This window comes from Rhea pennata, chromosome 5 (assembly GCF_028389875.1).
Source record: "Rhea pennata isolate bPtePen1 chromosome 5, bPtePen1.pri, whole genome shotgun sequence".
Taxonomy (NCBI): Eukaryota; Metazoa; Chordata; class Aves; order Rheiformes; family Rheidae; genus Rhea; species Rhea pennata.
Genome location: NC_084667.1, coordinates 62,643,256 through 62,661,177, shown reverse-complemented (window position 1 = coordinate 62,661,177; position 17,922 = coordinate 62,643,256). Strand labels below are relative to the sequence as shown.

Sequence of the window (17,922 nt, the reverse complement as noted above, 5' to 3'; positions counted from 1 at the left end):
AACGCTTCAAATAGGATGAGTTCAGGTATAGTTTTACTTTCTCTCAACGTGAAGAGCTGTAACGGTGGTGTGAGAGGCTGGCAATCTGGCAGTGCTTAGGAAAAGGGGAAGCAGTCTTTGAACCAAGTGCCATTCATTCCTTTCGTTTTAAATCTGCATGGTATATACTACCTGCAGGTTAATTTTTCTCATCTTCTCCTCTGCTGACTTTCTTTCTGTTTTGCTGTCTAATAAATTCACATTTCTACTTACCAAGACCACATACATTTTATTTCCAGAAGAAAAAGAAGTTAGAAAAAGTTTCTCTGAAAGGTTTTCGAAGCTCAGCCTCTCTCTATGTTGTGTGGTCTTGCTCCAGAGAACAGTCTCCACGGTCAGTGACATGGGAACAGGGATTTCGGCTGCAATACCCAGTTCTGTGGATGGAAGTATCACATTCCAGTGGTGCTGTTTATCGAATACAGAGGAACTATAAAGTAAAGGGCCTGCTCTGGAGCACACTTCAGATTAAATTAGGACGTATGCCATTGTAGTGAGGGCAATTAGATTGTGTGCAGCTGGTGTGAGCTTGGAACTCAGTCTATATTCCCGCTTCTGCGTGCACTTACTGTGGGGTTACTTTCACGATCCCCTTGTGTAGCTGCATATCTTTTATCTGCCGTGCTGGCAACGAGGATGGAAAGGACTCGTTCCATTAGCCAGAAGCTAAAACAGCAGCCTGTCCTTCCCACGCGCTTCTCAGCAGAGGGCTCAAAGTCCTGTTCACCAGTATGATTTACTTCCGACATAAAGAAGTTCATCTAGGGTATCCGAGGCACACTGAATTTCAGATCTGCTCTACGGGCAACCCTTCTTAACATGCTCCCACTGAGAGCTGTCAAGCAAGAATAAAAACAGAGCCATCAGAAGTAATGAGAAATCACTAGCAACAGTTCCTAATGGATTTTCTTTCCAGAATAGCTAGAAGTGTATCCGGAAAGACACTGGGTTCATTTTCCAGTGGGAGTGGTGGGTGTGAGTAACTAAAATTAGATATATTCGCTATTAGTTGTAAATATTTTTGCTTGTTGCCATAATACATAACTTTTTAGTCTTAATGATCTTCAATATGAGGAAATCTTGGTAAGCATGTTTTGATACTGAAAATGGAGTAAGTAGTTTTTAGGCAATCCCGTTCAACACTCACACAGATTGCCAGGTTTAACTGCTTTTGGACAAATCGTAGAGTTGTGGCTAAACAATTATGAGCCAAAGGAGACCCTTGAAATGAAGTAATGATGTGTTGACTATACTAAAAGACTAACAAGTAGATCAATAAAATAAGTGAAGGAAGCAGATAATTTCCTTCATGCATTTCTGTGCAAACTGCTAATTTCCTAAGAAAACAGAAGGAAGTAAATCATGACACACAACATAATTTCTCAAGAAGAAAGATCAATTTTCCCCTGATGTATTTGCAGGAGATGCAAGGAAATATTTATATATTAACACTTGTGTAATTTATTTTTGTCAAAGAAAGACTAAGTTACAAAGAAGCCATATGTTTGGGGATTTTTTTCCCTAAATTTCCTTCTTTTCTATATTAATTTACATAAGCAGTTAGAGAAGTTCCTTTAGTTTCCACTTCAGGGAATTTTCATCCCAGTCATTTGCATGGATGCATGTTGCTAAACAAAGACAACAGCCCAAATGCCATTCACCATTGCAGAGATGCAACGCCAGTTAATTACTCCGCATAATAAATGAACTTTATTTCCCTCCATCTTTTTTAATAATATGTACAGAAGAGAAAGAGGTTGATCAGCAGAGGAATGAGTATGGCATCTCAGCACAGGATAAAGTCCTGGCTGCTCCATGCCCCATGTGGGACAGTGGGCAGCAAATGTTCTGGAGCAATCACCAGGACAATAAAAAAAATGAGTAAAAAAAAAAAAATCCCAGAAGAAAAGACACAGAAGATAAAAGGGAAGAAAAGACCTGAAGAGCAAAGGGTGCCACCCTTGCTTTTTTCCTGGCATGCCAATTTTCAAAAATCTCCTATATATTTCCTCAGACAAAAGCAGCTCCCCCAAAATCCTGGCAAGGGCCAGGGTTCAACAGCAACAATAGGAGAGAACAGTAACAGGAACCAGAAAGTCAGGGCAGATCAGACAAAATAAACACCAACTTGAAAAAACATGCAAAGCCCGAAATGAAGCTGCCTCTTGGAATTCACGCTCTACAATAGAGTCATTTCTAGGGTAGAAAATGTAGGGCTGGCTGGAAGACTTCTCTCTTGTCTGGGCACCTCTGCTCTAGGTCAGATGTCAGGGTGTGGATAATCTTCTCTTTCTTCCTCATCAAAAAAGTTAGGTTGGAATTTTTTAAAGGCACCATGTGGGCATACATTCACATTCAATAACAGTTTTGAAAGCAAGTCGTTTGGGCTCCCTTCCTCATTTTTATTCCCAAGAGGTTCAAATCCACCCACTCAATTCAGCAGTCCTGAACTGCTGAAGGTTCCTCGTACTTCCATAACCTGCAGACTTAGTCATAGACATTAGAGTCTCTTTTGCAGCACTGCAGAGAGCCCATCCCTCAGCATCCATCTCATTAGTTTATGAAATAGCTTGCCTGGATGCTCATTAAACTTTTGCTTATGGAAATATAGGTGCTAAGCAGGAGTCTCAGTGTGAGAGATTTGAAGAGCTATAGAAGATGGCGTTAGACATATTGCAATTTTTGCAGTCACCCATTTGGAGGAAAGACCACAAATTCCCTTAGCTCAACAAAGATATATGGTAACTGGGTGATGATCGCTGACAATAGCAGTACAATAGATAGACTCCAGATGTTTCTTCAGCATCCACTGGGATTCGTATCCACCAATTGACAGATGGGAAGCTTCAGTTCTGAGAAAAAGATCTAGAGGCTCAGTTTATAGTGAGGTAGCCAAGACCAGAATTTCTCTCTATTTGTTTGTCATCTTGCTATTTCTAGAAATACCTCCCTCTGCCCTCTTGGAACACCAGAATATATATTTCCCAGACATGTAGCTCATTTTAAAAGAAAACAGATCTTAAACTAGGAAGAACTAAGCCTACAGAGATCAATATGTCTGGAGGAATAAGTGTGGGGGAAAAAAAACTCTGGAGAAAAATGTTTTTATGAACGAAAACAAGTTTACTGAAATAAACTCACTGTTAATGCAAATTGCCATCATCCACGACTCCTGTGTAAAGAAACTGCTTGTGGGAGGTGAGTGAACATGGAGCAAAGGACACGTGTGACAACACAGGCTGAAGGCTGAAGGATTTGGCCCTGAGAGGAATCTCAAATACATTGATTCTCATTATTAAAGACTTGCAAGGAACTAATAAGCTTGTGATGATGAAATGATACGTGGGATCAAATGAACTTGTCCCCAGCATTCTCCTATCATTACAAGAGGACATGTATTTTTTTCTGCACTAACCCCCCGATTATACTAGCACTGGGTTACTGGATATCGATCCATCGTTGACCAGGTGGCTAGCTGAAACCCTGTGAAATGTCTGACTTTATCAAGCAGTTTGCTGCACAACAAGGCATGTTTTCAGACAAGGCAAACTGCCTTTATGAACACAGCAGTAACGTTTTAGCATTTTAACAGACAGAATAGAGTTTAGAGGGATATATGTGCATGCATTTCTTGACAGTTTTCTCATCTCTTTTTCTCTCCTGAGGGTCTCAGCAGTGGTAGATCTGTCTGTTTACCAGAACCTGCTCCCAAACTCCAAGTCTGAATATCCTGCATTTACAGAGGAATGCTACTGTTCAGAAAGGGCAGAGGTTTTGAGAAACCCCTTTGTCCTGAAAAACCAATTCAGACCAGTTTCTTAGTGGTCCTCGGTAGTGCTGTATAAACAAGATTTAATTCTCGTATCTTTGCCATTTGCTCACTGCTTTCCTACCTGAACTGGCACCAGCTGGTCATTATTATTTCACACTCTGGAGGGTTCAAATGTTCAAGTATTCGTTAGCTCTCTGATTCTGTGAGCTCTCGTTACCAATAGAGACTTCTGGGATGTTTGGTCAAAAAACATACTTCAAACGTGAGCACAGCGTAATAATGTGTACGCTATATAACATTAAGCAATTCATCCCACGCTATCAGACACTAAAAGTAAAATGATACTGGGGGTTCAATAACCAGAGTTACAGTATTATTTTACTTGATCTTGGTCATTAAAGCTCTATAGGCAGCAGGCATCACAGCAGTTAATAGTTACAGTAGTTAATATTGAAGAATAGCGTAATCTAAGCAGACATTAATTTCAACTCATAAAGAGCCTTCAGTTGTAACAGCAGTAATACACGAGAGTTCATCAGGTTTCTCTTGAAAAACAAGTTTGTCTCATATTCCCATTTTCTTGGAGGGAAATACAGCCATTGGAAAGGTCACCACAGATGCAGGCCGCAAGTCCAGGTCACCTGTGCTATAGACCTAAGTTCTACTCAAGAGTCACGCTGCCTGCCTCCTCGCGTGCACTCAGATTGCTCCTTCCTTTATTTTTCACCTGAAGGAATTCAAAATTTAAGCCCTGATTTCTTAGCCAAAGCATTTCCTAGTTGTCCATGTACAATGCACTCGCTCTCCTCTTCATGGCACCGTCCGTTCATGCAGATGGAAGGCAATCCTGGCCTGCTGAAGGCACCAGCAAAATGCCCCTTGCCATCGCTAGGACGAGGATTTCACACTCTGTGTCACCTTTCCAGGCGGACAGCCAGGTTTTCCTTTCATTCCTCTTCGCATTGCTTCTCCCAGCTGGTCTGAACCCATGCCTTGTTGTGCAGCAAACTGCTTGATAAAGTCAGACGTTTCACAGGGTTTCAGCTAGCCACCTGGTCAACGATGGATCGATCACAGACTGGTGAATCCTGGCCCATGTACGAGGTTTTGCTCAAACAAGAAACCTGTTGAACAGTCGAGAAGAATGGCTTAGGCGAGTGAAGAAAGCCTTGCAAGGTTGCTTTCCCATGCTGGAGCTGTCTCTAAGCTCTATTTGCCTATGTTTCCCTCAGATGCTGAATAGTAGGATATTATTAATAGTCAGATAGTATTGAAGTTTGTCCTTATGGCAACAGCAGATACAGAGGGTGAAGGACCACAAGCTGTCCCAAGCACAAGTGCTTTCTGCCACTTGGTCCCAGCTACACTATTCACCATTCACCTCACCCTGAGAGGCTGCAATCTCCTGAAGTGTTGTCATAAACTGTGAAAAAAATAACAAATTTAATCTCCTGAATGCTTCAGGCTGGCAAAAGACCATTTTCTGCCTCACGACCTAAGTTCCCTCCCTGTACTCCTTCCCTCTGTATCTCCCTGCAAGACTAAACAGGGCCCTCTCAGCAAGGTGTAAGCACATGTTTAACTCCACGCGTGTTAAGAAACCTAACCCTTAGGAAAGTACTTCCCATAAGTATGTTAACAGTTTTCTTGGCTTAAATACTAATTAAAGATAAGCACACACTTACATGTTTTGCTGAAACAACTCCAGAATGAGGAAAGTCTGTATTACGCAATGCAAAAATAATACTCTCCATTTATTAAGCATGTCTTGACAGTGCATTAAAAAAAAAAAAAATCTGGAGCTTTCTTCTTAGCCAAATATTTCTCCCACTTCATACCATAGGTATGTTCCAATTATGCTGGGAGCAGAATGGCAATATTATGACTCATTTCATATTGTAGGCTGGAAGCACCATGTTTCATTCCAGAAAGAAATAGATTGTAGGCACAAGATTTAAAAGGCAGCTTTTTGTAAACTACACTCCAGTATATTCCGGAGCACATTTTGATCTGCTGCACCATCCAGTCCCTCTTCAGCTACAGCCCTGGCTGTGCTTATTTTTAAATTTATAACTGCGCTGGGAATATAGTATGCCCAAATTAACTTACAGTGGTGAGTGAGGGAGTTAAATGAATTTTTTGTGTTTCCTTCCAGAACAACTCTCACGGCAGTAATTGCTGCCACGAGCTTTTGCCATCAATTCAATGTTATGTCTGTGCTGCAGCACTCAGACACAGATGAAATGATGCCATTCTTGTGTCTCATCAGGGCCCATTAAAGCGATCCAAACCTTTTTGTTTGCCTGCCTACAGAGAGTGGAAATGATCAGCCTCCTCCTTCGAGTCTGCATGAATTTCACAGGGTTAGCACACCAAGACTACTTGATTTGAAGGCTTAGATAGGCTTCTTCCCATGGTGAGGTGGAAGAAAAAAAAATCAAAGTAACTCTTGGTATTTCACAGATGATGTAAAATCCTTATGCTCTTTGGGATCAGCAAGTTTCATTTTTAACAGTCCAGCATTAAATGTCTGCATAGGCTCGTACACCAGCTCATATCACTGGCCCAGTCAGGTGTAGACTGCAAACTTCTGGATGCCACATGCGAATGCCTCAAAAATCTCCACTGTGGGAAACAGTACCTTGTTCCACAGCCTCTCTCACCAGGACCAATGTGTTTTTAAATACCAATGCCATGTCTCCAAATCAAAGGTGTGTGGACTGTTGCTGATGTTTAATCAAGAAGGCTCCTGAATGCTAACCATATTTTTCACTTCTGATTGGCAAAGAGCGTCTGGTAGGATTTTGTGAGCTACACCAGCCAGGCAGGCATTCTAGGGTTTCCTTTTAAATAGCATCAATATATTTCTCCAGAGCACCTAGAAATCTGATAAAGTTTTGATGGTGCCTGTATACCCAGGCCCAGCAGCTGAAAAACCTTCTCTCCTGAAATTCCAATTTTTTACCTGTGGCTTGCGTTTAACCAGCAAAGCCCCTGACCACACTCCGCACACCTCAACAACCATCATACACTGAAGAAAAGGGCACAAACAGGACAGCATCAAATGTCTGCGAATCACCTTACCTTATCTTCTGACCAGCAAACCCTTCACCCTCATCTGTGGACCCAGCTCCTGTAAGAGTTATGGGAATCAGCTGCACTGGCGGCTTTGACTCAGAGATGCCTTCCTCAAGGGAGCTGTGAATCCTCCAGAGGATTAGATCCTGGCAGATTTATTTCCTTTGGGGAACCAACAAGATAGGACACAGGAGACTTCCTCCAAAGCATATACTTGCAACTAAAGCCTTAAGATTGCTGCTTATGAAGGAACAGTTACATGACAGAAACATTTTACTTTGGTGGCAGCATCCTTACTAGTTCAGAAAGTTAATCTGACTCTGCAACTTGCATACATCTGAGAAAGCAGTGTACTCAGGTGAGTACAAACAGGCGCTATATGAAGGGCCAACCAGCATATGCGTAGGGAAGGACACTGATGCCGGGAGGATTAATGATAGACAGTACATCACAGCGGAAACGCATGTCCTGCAGGATCAGGTTGGAATTGTCTCATTGTGGACCAAATCAGCCACAGGTGGCCTTCTGAAGAATGCTATTGAAATGGGAAATAACCCAGAAGGTCATAACAAAAATAGAAGTTCAGAAACCCTAGTCTGTAGGAGAAAGCTTCCATTAGTGTAAATGTCTAGGCTGGGGAGCACGTGGAAAAAAATAATCCAGAACAGCAAGGTAACAGTCTAGGGGAACCAGTAAGGAACAGAGAATAGGAAGCTTAGGGCAGCAGGATGGAATATTTTTTTCAGGAGTCCATGCAGAATGGCTCACACAACCTTCAACAGCCCAAAATTTAGAACAATGTTTTAGCAAAAAGAATAATATAATCTATAGGCCAATTGTAAAGCTGAGTAAATTGTCCTGTGAAATTCATGTGGCATCTCAGTCACTGCAGATACTTTGTTCAGAGCAAGACTGCGCAGGGAGTGACTGCTAGTTCACATGGCCCAGCAGGGCCATAGTATGATAGTATGACCTCTGAAAGTCATACTATCTGTTTTCATCCTGTTTATCTGGTTGACTAAGAACATACAATAATATCCCCAAAAAAGCCATTATACCCTCAACATACTATGGTGGTTGGATAGTCCATGCACAATAAAACACCCTTCAGAGCATCCTCCAACTTGAATTCAATGAAAGGATCAAGCAGAAGGGCATGTCTTTGATATCCCATTTGCTGTTATTATAGCCTCTGGTTTTAAGATTTAAACCTTTTAACAGTAATAATGAGCTTTCCATTTCTTTGCTGATGTGGCTGATGCCTGCAGGCTATTAAGTTTAAAAGCCAAAACATACAGACATAGAAAATTTGCTTCAGGGTTGAAAAAATATATATCCTATTGGAAGGGTGGGATTTAATTAGCCTTTGTTCTCCCAGATCTCACATAAACAAGCACACTCATATATCTCCAAGTCCAAGATGAGCATAGTTCCGAGTGCATGTTCTAACCAGCATTGGACTAGTCTCTGGTGGGTGGTAGGAACATATGTGCAAGTTACAGGGCTTGAAATTTAGGACTTTGCTTCACATAATGTCCATACGGATCAGATGAGATATTGCTATTCATTGAATGAAATGTGGTGAACTAGGCCAGATTCTGATAGCCTTAGTCATGTGGGCCAGCTTTTGCATCTCCTGGGACTACCATTGCATTTGCAGTGAATATGTGTATCATGATCTAGCATAGCGCTGTTTTTGTCTTCAGCTATAATATTTGCCAGTGAGATGTTCTCAACAAATAAGCAGCAACAACCTGACTGATGCAAAAAAACAACTTCCAAATCCTTAAGTGGATGGTATCATCCATGAATGTGGACAGCATGATCCACGGAATAGCCACAACACAAAAAAAGAAAGAGGATAAAAAGGCTTTTTTAAATGGTGATAATTATCTGTATCACTACACTGTAACCATATAATTATACCCTGAAACACATTTTCTGCCTTTGTAAAGGTTCTGGTGTTGTTTCCCAGCCATTCAAAGCTGCAGTTAAATAAAGCTAGGATACAGTCCGCATCTTCTGCTGTGTTGTCTACATCCGCCCCCTCTGCCTTTGTGTTTTCTTCCTCTCTCCTCCTCCTCTTCACAATCCATTTCAGCTCTATAAAATATCATTGCCTGCCTCAAACTGTGGAAAGCAGCTTAATTCACCACAGTCAAACCCGGAGGAGGTGAATCTCTTCAAAATAAAAGTGAGTCTCGTAGTAAGAGAATAAGTCAAAGCTGGTTCATACCCACAGTCTTCGGCCACCACCGAGTGGCCCCCATAGCTGTCTCCTGCATGGCATCAACCCAGAAGGGCTGCCCCGGCACCTCTCCTCTGCTCTCCTCTCCTCTCCCATCCTCTCCTCTCCCATGTGACTGAGCCAGGAGGCTTCCTGGGACATTCCTCATAGCTAATCCCTTCTCAAAAATACACCTAAAACCAAGGTCTAGCCTCAGATCTTCCTCTTTATAGAAGCTCATTTAATTAGCTGAGAGTTTTCTCTGGATGGCAGCAAAAGCATTTATGTTCTTTTAAAGGTTATTAGTCCAAGGAACAAGGAGAAAAGAATAACTAAATCTAAAGAGACAAGGGGGAGAGGGAGAAGAGAACTGTACTGCGAATCCAGGGTACTGTACTGCCCTCCTGTACGGGGTGCTCTTAGAACACCCCTTCTTGGGAAATTCTGTGTAAAACTCTTCTATGAAGAACCACATATATCTAAATCCATAAGGCTAGATAGGTTAAGTAACTCATTACTGCTTGGATCACAGAATCATTGAAAAAAAATATATTAAAACAGGCCCTTCCCAAGCTATCCAAGGACTGGTTTCTGATTCTGGTGTTTATTTTACTTGACATCGTTATGTTTTACTTGATAATAGAGAACCAAAGGCACAGCCAAGACTACAGAACTACACTGTTCTCTTAGCCAAAATAATGGAAAATTTTCAAAAAAACATCAGCAGAGCACAGAGAAGCTCGTCACAATGCTTTTGCTGTCAGAGCTCACTGTTTCCTTGTGGACTGCTGATTGAGGGCTGTTCCCCTGGAGGTGGAATTTCAATGAATAACTTAACATTTTAGTAAGCAGGGACTGTAAAAAGAAAAGTTGTGGAAGTAAAAGAGCCATATTAACCATACTTATGAATTTGCATTCAGGCAGTGCCCGGAAAATACAATGCAGTCCTTTTGTATTAAATATGGAAACGCTGGGTACAACAGAGCCATTTTCCTAAGTATGTTTTATTCAGTGGAGACGCTGGCTGGTTTTCATGTTCTGCAAAGCTCAGTCTCGCTACTCACAGCAGACGGAGTCCTCATTATACTCCAAATGCAGCGTATGTACATCTGTGTACAGTCCAAATCCATCTCTTTCCTGAGTTGTACATTTACTGTGTATTTATAAAATGACAGTGAAATGAGCCTTGGTGTACACTTTCTCCAGTGTTGAGTCCTTTGGAAAAGTTTCTCCTGCAGTGTTCTTTTTCTCCTTTCCGCTATTTTCCTCAGCTATATAGGAGATGATCAGCATCTCTGGGATGAAGCCAAGAGCACATCCCAGCCAGCAGGATTAGCAGCAATCATCTTTATTCATCTTTGCATGCAGCCCATGAGCTCACCAGCAGAGCACGGGAACTCTGCCCTGTGATTTGAGAGCCCGAAATGTAGGTTGTCATTTGGTGTTGGATCACATTGGCCACGTGCTACTTGCCGAGGTGATTTCTGACGCTCAGCAGTGGCTTCAGCCATACCCCGCTGGCACCTAACGCATGTAAAGCTGCTGACATTTATCGCAGGAGAGAACTCCAAAGGAGTGGTATCTTCTGCTCTGGCTAACTTCAAACACCAGTTTAAACCATCTGACAAGGTTCGTGACTTGTTCACGTATTGAAAGCAGCAGCTCTTAAGCAAAGTATCCTTACCACTGCAATGAAGGCTCTCCCATACCAGAGCACAAGCGAGTGCGGAGGGGAGATGTATACTTTGCCCAGCAATCTCACTTCCAAGGGTGAAAGGTAACCCTCCTTACAGGGCTATTTTTATTCTTCCAGTCCAATATGTTGCAGCCTACAGTCAATGACAAGATCAAACAAAAAAGAGCATCTTAACAGCCAGTTCCTACTTTAAAGTCCAGTTGAGAAGACTTTACTCATGACTCAGACTTAAGAAATGCTGAAACATCACAGAAAGAAAATATGGCTTTAGTCACAGGCAGGGTGCTCCTGGCATATATGTGAAAGTCACTATGTCAGGAAAAGAGTGGGCTGGATAGCACTAAATCTGGTAGTAAAGTGGGCTGAATGTCTTTAAGTTTTTAAGCTATCACAATGAGGAAAAAGAGACAATTTACTTAGACTCTGAGTGTGCTTAACAGATTGTCCCACTGTGTGCTGACATTTAAGATTTTCAAGTCTCGTGTTGAAGCACGGCCTTCAAAAGCCTGGATGGGAAGATCTTTTAGGAACAGATGCCTCGTGACAGCACATCTCCTATACGTATCATTGAAAGAAGTACAAACGGCCTCTTTGGCAGGACAAACTTCTAGGGCATTTTCTAGTCAGAGTGTCTTTAAGAAAGACATAACTAGTGTGCCCGTGTGAAAAGTCCTAGAGCTACTGTCACAAACCTTACTGGCAAAAAAAATACATGGTTGCAAACAGAACACAAGTCCTAGTATCTGAAAACAACAGCATTCAACTATTATTTTAAAGCCTGATTTGCCATTAAATGTTTGGAGTGAAATTCATGATTCAGTTAAGTTTCATTTAATTTTTAGATGATTAATTCAATTTTGCATCCTCCAAGCTTCACCGAATAAGCAACAAAATAGAATCTGTGCAAAACCCATGACTTTCTATATTTTTCTATGCAACATTCATCCCTGAGCTGGTTGGGGTCTAGGCTGAAGATGAGGGGCTTGTATGAATTTGCAAAATTTGGAGTGTAGTGATTTGTAACAAGGTAGGATTCAGTGAGATGGAAGAGGAATTTTCATCGTTTTGGTTATGAAAGTTCCTGTTAGTCGATTTATTCTAAACAAAGACTCTTTTAACATAGTGAGATCAGCTAAGACTGTCATTTCAGGACCACATTATTTTCCAATTTCTAATAGCCTGATTAATAATTAAAGTACAATTAATAGAAGCAGCTAAAACCTGTAATTTCCCATTACAAAAAATGAAGAGGCTCTACTGAGAAATCTTTTGAAGAAACCGAAGTCAGCTCTGAAAAATATTAGATCAAGCAGAACCAGTAAAACAATGCTTCATGAATTACAATCTTTGCCTGTTGCAAAACACAGATGACAAAATTTTCGGTGTTTCTCGACAGCTCCATGTGCGTTGACTGGGTGTTCCTAACAGTGCTGTGAAGGAGGCTTTGAGAATGAGGCACCTACACAGTTTCTTGCATTAGTCTCCCCCTAAAATGGAAATTTAAATAATAATACATATATTTTTAAATAACAAAGCAAAGACAGAGTTTCCGAAGAGCCCACATTACTTGAGAAGTACCGTTCCCGGGGAGGATCCATGGACTTGCGCTCTTAAATTGTTCAGCTGCTTTTCAAGATGCCACGCTAAGGCTCAGTCCAGCACAAACCTCGAGGCCAGCAGCTGACCGGAGCGCACGTGTGCGCTCCTCCTGAAGTCAGGCAGGCTCCGCAGGAGCACGAGCGTCTGCCCACACACGTCCAGCCGCACGAGTAGGACCAAAGTGTTTATCTGTGGAACCCTACCAGAATTTTTTTTAGATCTGTTTGTATTACTGTCAACACTGGCTTGTAAGCTTTTCCATGATTTTATAGTAAGTGGCATTTAAAGGGACAGTCTATTTACAGAAAGTGTAACGCAGCGAGTCACGCAGCTGCAAAGGCTGCAACGCGGCCCCACGAAGCCGGAGATGCAAGCACTGCGTCCCTGTCCTCTTCCAGGACACCCGCCACCCACTTTTCACCACCTTTCACCTCCCCTGTCAGCAGAAGTGTCTGCTGTCTGCAAGTCCCCATGTGTACTGCAGCCGTCCTACGAGCGGTTTTGACATTTACAACCCTAGGAGCAGTTTGCCGGTGAACTGGGTTTAGCTTGCACTGTAATCTCGGTCACCCGAGGAGGAATACGTCGTACAGCTTTCCTGTAGGACCAAAGGATGTGCTTCCTTCCTTCCAAGCTACGTGTAAAAGAAACCGCGCTAGTAGGCAACTGGCACGCCAGCAAGCTCGATCTGGAGATTAGGGCACATCATGGCCGGAGGGATTTTGGAGGATACGTTGCTCAAAGTGGGCCGCGTCAGACCGAGCCACAAGGACGTTAACCACCTCCGTGTTCTCCTCTCCCGGGCGTGCACGCGGCCGCTTAGGCAGCCGGGCGGTTATTCAACGTGGTTCAGCTGCGAGCTGCAGGGCAAACAGCGCATCTGACTCACTGGTGAGGTACCTTTGCTCCAGACTCCTCTCGTACCCGTGTTTCATGGGCATTTCCTGAGCACTGTAATATGAGCCCCAGTGATCCCGGCGCTGGAAGCTCGCCCGTCATTCCCTAAACACGAGTCTCTGCGCCGCAGGCCAGCGCCCATCAGCCACGTTTAAAAAAGGAAACAGGCTGGATCTCTGTGGGGAAAAAAATGTGTTTTCAGCAGATAAGTGCAGAGCGATGGGCCCGGGCACGGCGGGCGCCTGCCGAACGAGCTCACGCAGGCAGGGCAGAGCCTCGCTCCTCGCTGTGCAGCCGGGGAGGATGCGACGGGTTCGCGGAGCCGGGGTTTGCTTCCATCTGCTCGTTCCCATTCCTGCCCTTGGACTGACTCAGGCGCAGGAAGTCTCTCCCCGCCGGGGAGCGGAGCGGGCTGGGGCGGCGCGAACCGCGTCGGCCAGATTAACGCTGATGACAACCCCTCGGGGAATTCGGGGGGAGGGAAGTGAGACACCAGCGCTGGAGGAGACACCTCCTCGGAAGGGATTTATTGGGCCTTTCCCAATAAATTCCAAGTTCACGTTTTGAACTTGGAATGACCCAAGTGGAACGGTCTCCCCCACCGACTCCGTACGCACATCGTGAGATCAGCCCCTTTGAGCAGGGACCCCAGAGCAGTGGTGGGATCGAGGTCAGCTTCTTTCACAAGCTAGGAGAAAGATGACCTTTAAGTCACGATGCAGCAAAATTCCTGGAAGAAAAATGCCACCGACTCAGAGCAACAGTTGGCCTCTGGCCCTCGACCGCATTTTGCACAGATGCATCACAGCTACTTTCCAAGTCGCTGCTTTAGGTTCCCTGCAAGCACCAGCTCTAGGCAGGGGCCACCAGCAAAGCTCAGATATTAAACGGCCACTTTCAATTCTTCATTGGCCCGTGGAGCTGAACGATAACTAGATTAGAGTCATGTTATCATTTTGCATGAGGCAGGGGGGAAACCATCACAGTGGGAGTAGCCGAAAACAGAGCGTACAGAATCCAATACCAGCCTCCCGGGCACGCAGAGTGCCACCGGGCTCCTGCTCTCCACGCCGAGCTGATGCTCGAGTATGAGGGTGACAGGAGGAGGCTACAGGCCAAGCATCAGTGTTTTCCATGCGAGCCTCACCGGCGAAGCGCACCGGTTTGCACCAGGCTAGACTCATCGCTCACTGGGCAGCTAAATTGCCAAAAATAGCCCCGCGCATCGGTGCGAGCGAGACAGCCCCGTCCGCGGCGCTCCGACGCCAGGCGGCTGCCTCGCGTCCCTGAGCCACGGAGCGGCTGCTCCCGTTTAGATCCGGCGGGGGGGATTCCGCCACTGAGCGTAATTCCTGCTGCTTGGGCTGGTTTTAAAGGGATGCTACGGGGAACAGTTGCAAATATTGACAGTCCACCGGATCTCGGAGAGGAGACAGGGAAATGCTGCAACGCGAGAGCACTGCCGTCCTGCTGGTGGCCCGAGTTTTCACTCCTCTCTAAATTCAGCTTCTGGTTTGCAAAGAATCCCGAATCCTTACAACATTTCAACAGTCATTTAAGCACTTAATTACATAACGTGGTCACCTCTAGCTCCAACCTACTTAACTCCAAGGATGAACATCTCTCCCTGTGCAAGAAGCTCAGGAAGTGTTTCAACCTCATATTTATATTATGCTGAAGCAGGTGCCCGTTGGCTCTAGCAACCCTCCAAGAATCCCACCAGGATGAAATTCAGCCTCCAGACCATGTGTTTTGAGCTAGAGAAATGAACGGCAAATGCGGTTTGCACAGCAGGAGAGGACAGCAGCGTCGCCACTGCAGAGGAGGTGGGCTGGATGCAAGAGCTCGCGTTGCTAGAAAGGGGAGCCGTACGCCTACAGGCAAAAAAAAAAAGAGAGAGAGAGAGTCCCTGCGAGGGAGGCAGCACCAGGGCAGAGGGAAGGGACGGACTTGGCCCGTAGCCTTCGCCGTCCCGACCGAGAATTGGGGTGGAGGGGGAAGTCGCGCAAGGAGCTGCCCCGTCGTTTCCAAGCGTGCAGGACTGCACGGTTTGGAAAATGCATAAACGTGAGAGGAGGATTTGGCCTTGTCAGACGCAGAACATCTGTTCCAGGAGCTGGAAGGCGAAAGGGAGGCCAACAGGCGGGATACTAAGGAAAACCTTGGAGCTCAGACACAGCTAACGCTTTGACTGCGCGATGAAATCACAGCCGTCCGCTTCACCAGCAAGCTTACGGAAAGGGATGGAAATTCTGGATTTCCACTGTCCAGCATTAATTCTGCTTTAACTCAAATAGCTATTGAAGAGCAGAGGGGTGTCGCCGTGCTTAATTTTGCACTAATTGTGTAGGCGCTTGGGAAAAACTCTTCAGACTTTTCCAGTTTCTCCAGGGGGAATGGGGAGTTAGCAAGCAGACGGGCTGGGAGACTCAGCCTGGAGCAAAGGCACCGAGCGGCTCTTCTCGCCCTCCTGCTCCCTATTCCCAGGCGGTCTAGGTTGCAGAGCCAGTTCCTTGCAGCGTGGTCCATGCTCAGCGAAGTCAAATCTACGGCCAAAATGTAGACACCATTTCATGCGCTGGATTTGTCCTGTTCCCACTCTGATCGCAGGAGCTCTTGGTAGCCTGAGATCAGCAAAAAAGGCACCCAGACAGGCAAAGCGCACTAGGTGAAAGCAGTGGAGTTTATTCCACCCTTCTGTATCTTGTAGAGTGAAAATCTGCTGGCCTGCTTTACCCAGCCTCCCCGTAGCAAAGGTCAGGCTGAAACGAGAACAGAAACACAGGAACAGAAGGGAACGAGAAAAGGTGCTTCGCCCAAGGCACTAAAAATATCAGCAACTAAAGCAAAAATTATGCTTTTTTTTTTCCAGTTTTAGCAGTGTCTTTGGTTCACAGCCAGAGCTCTGTGGTCCATGGTTGCCTCCGCTTTCGTTCCGCTCCGTGTTGCCAGGCCGTGCAGAGCCGCGAGCACGCCGCTTCTCCCACCTGCGCCCGCTCAGCCGCGAGCCAGCCGAGTTCGCGTCCCCCTTAGGGCAAACACCGCTTCTCTGCTGGAAATGGGTTGAGAAAGCCCGCGGGCTGGTCCGTGCGGTCACCTTTGGCAGCACCCCAAGCAGAGAGTGGAGGGTTTCTTAGTGTCTTCTAAATCTGTCCTCATGAGGACGCACACAGATGCCCCAAACCTTTCGAAACTGCCAAAAAGTGCACAAAATCAGAGACTCATGGAAATAAAGGTTTCACACCCACAGCTGCCCGGAGCGAGCCACTTCGCCGCGGCACACCTTACTTCCCTTGCCGTAAAACAGGAAATTTTCTTTCCCCACCTCCATTGTTCGCCTGTTTGCTCCGCACAGCTCGGCTGCTCCCCGGCCGCCTGTTTGCACCGGCCTAACACAATGCAGTCCTAACCCGAGGTGTTGCTGCCGTAAAAATAGAAGCAAAGAACAATGTCTGCCTTAAAAACAAGGGTTTTCTGTAGTTGAAACGTGTATTTGATTGTGTAAAATATTCTGCTTGAAATGCATTCACTCTGCTAACCAGTAACTCGAATCAAAGGCATTATAATTCACATCTTGCTTGCTCATATTTTGCAGAAAGTAGCTGTGGATGTTCTACCCGGATTAATTTCTCCTTTATTTGCAACATTCTGTGATTTTTATCAAAGTCTCGGTTCTCTCGAGTTAGATATCATCCCCATTAGAGTCACTTTTATGTAACTGAAGAAGTGTGTCAACATTTTCCAATACACAGTACAGATTAAAGCTCCAGCAAGCAGTGGGGAATGTGCTGCTAAGCTCTCAGGAGGGCAATGCAAAACAGAAAAAACTGCCAGGCATTAGGTTGAAAACTGTCTTTCAGAATGGCTGCTTTAAGAGCTATATATTTCAGTAAATTATTAAGCAAATACAACCATAAGTAATGTTAGATGGAAGCTAAATAATATTTTTCCTGGATGGAAGAATAACTTGCAGAGAAGCCAAATTTCATATTGGCTAATATTTCAATCTTTAATTGAAGCATATGCTGCTATCCAGTATCTTGCTCACTTTATTCATTTCTCGTTTAAGTGAAAGGAGCAAAGACGTGCTATAAAAATAACAATTTGGTCATAAATTTCTGCTCTTCTGGAACTAAAATGACCACTGCTTTTTCAAATCAAAATATTTTAACTGCAATTTAAATAAAAATATAACATTGCTTACTTCAAAATTGGTTCACTTTTCTCCAACTGGAAGGCATTGTGACTGATATTGCTCCCAACCAAAAGCAATTCCTTTGAGCTCAGCAGAGCTGACGTTTGCTAGGTGGAAGAAAAGGTGAATGAAGCCTCATAAATCTTTTCAAGAGCAAATTATAGCTAACGGGAAGTGCAAGATATTCCTGGAAATTCAGGCTACTTTGAAACATGTGATTTGATTCAAAAACAGCATTCAAGCATGGAACGATAAACAGAGAAACTAGATTCATTAATTTTAACCTAAAAATTAGAAGTTTAAAGAGCTTTGGTTCAAGCAGGACAACAGTCCAAATCCCTGTCTCTTGGAAAAACTATATGTTTCAGAATTAAGTTTCATTGCAAACATGGATGAAATGATAAAAATTAGAAAAGGTT

At 44.3% G+C, this 17,922-nt stretch overlaps 1 protein-coding gene across 1 annotated transcript in view; it reads left to right on the top strand.

Moving 5' to 3' along the window:
• The window catches only part of RHOJ (ras homolog family member J), a 59,116-nt gene that overhangs the window by 12,958 nt on the left and 28,236 nt on the right, over positions 1-17,922 (top strand). The gene's annotated exons all lie outside the window — the stretch shown is intronic.